General features: G+C 37.4%; 1 long non-coding RNA gene across 1 annotated transcript; it reads left to right on the plus strand.

The window, feature by feature from the left end:
- Positions 1 to 1,262: 1,262 nt before the first annotated feature.
- Positions 1,263 to 1,482, plus strand: LOC109592719 (uncharacterized). The gene is made up of 2 exons (XR_002190513.1): positions 1,263 to 1,303; positions 1,352 to 1,482. It is a non-coding gene; the product is annotated as an uncharacterized LOC109592719 (long non-coding RNA).
- Positions 1,483 to 1,493: the final 11 nt, after the last annotated feature.

Here is a 1,493-nt window from a genome sequence, read left to right on the forward strand (position 1 = left end):
GAGTCATTGTGGTCAGATAATTAAGCAGCGCTGGCAGTATTAAGGTCAGACAAGAATAACAATAAAAATAACAACCCTCCTTTCACCTCACCTCTTCATAATGCAATATTTACTCTTTGTCAATCTTTCTTTCTTTTCTCTGTCTCCCCCTCTCTCTCTCTGTCTCTCCTCCCCCCTCTCTCTCAGCCCCTAGTGTACCAATTACATATTGTATAGTACTTTAATTTGGCGGAGTTTTACTTTGGAGATTGGCGGTTTGCAAGCAGATTCACCAATATTAAAACCGCCAATCATCAATGCGCATGCTCAGTAATGCACGTGTACACAAAAAATTGCCAAATTAAAAACCGCCAATTACAATTTTACAGCAAAATTGCCAAAATAAAGCGCTGTACGGTATGCAATATCTACTAATTCTCAATTCTCTTTCTTTTCTCTACCTCTCTCTTTCTCTCCTTCATTGTCTATAATAATTCATTTATTCCTCTCCCTCTCCCCCTTTGCTGTACCTCTGATTTAGTTTTATTATATTCCTTAGCATTGTTGAAGATGAGGTTCATGTCTTCAAGGAATGATCCACAGGTCTCATATGTTTCTTTAAATAGTTTATCCTGGACTGTGGAGAGATCCATTGGGTGTTTTATGACTGTTAAATAGTCCTAAAAATAATAAAATAAACTAATAATAGTTTCTACACATGAAAATGAATAATTCCCTCCTTTTCAATTTTGGTGAAATTTGTCTAAAATTCCTGTACTATTAGTAACGCGGTAGCGTTACTAAGTAGGATTCACCCCCAAACAAAATGGCTGCCACGACTTTTGCAGCCTTGCTATACCGGGAAAACGAGCTCCTATGCTTACCAGACTTTATAGAGGACCTTATCTTGACCAGAGGACTCCAATGGTACAACTAGCGTGGCTCTAGACCTTGTCTAAGCGAAAAGTCAAAAATCGGCGAACCGGCCGTTTTGTTCAGCCACCTTTTTTCATCTTCATCATCTTCATCATCATCAAGTCCTGTCAATCCAGTTGTCGGTGTGTATCTTGGTATCAGTTGATGCTACAAGGATAATTCTTACACCAATCTACTCCAAAAGTCTATGCGCAGGTCCATGTCCCATCAGATCATTCTTCAAGAAAGGAAAAAGTGATACTATGACTGCTGGATCGAGCCATCTTAGCTGCATGCCGCCATTTTGGTAATTAAAGAAGCATGTGCTCCAAAAATTTGGGTGTGGTCACGCATGCTCAGATCTGCAGCTCTAATTAATCGGATGGAAAATTTAAAAATGTAAGTCAAGGTAGGTAAAATTATTGTTTTCTTTATTGACGCATGATGTTTTATACAGGTAACCTTCAGCAATTAAAAGAACACTCTTCTTATCTGCCCAAGTCTTACTGTGTTGTATATCGTCTATAATTTGTATTTGTAATTTACTGTTATCTAACTAATAATTGTGAATAATAATAATTATTGTTATGATTATTGAA

Source organism: Amphimedon queenslandica, unplaced genomic scaffold (assembly GCF_000090795.2).
Source record: "Amphimedon queenslandica unplaced genomic scaffold, v1.1 AMPQUscaffold_4173_Cont23844, whole genome shotgun sequence".
Lineage (NCBI taxonomy): Eukaryota > Metazoa > Porifera > Demospongiae > Haplosclerida > Niphatidae > Amphimedon > Amphimedon queenslandica.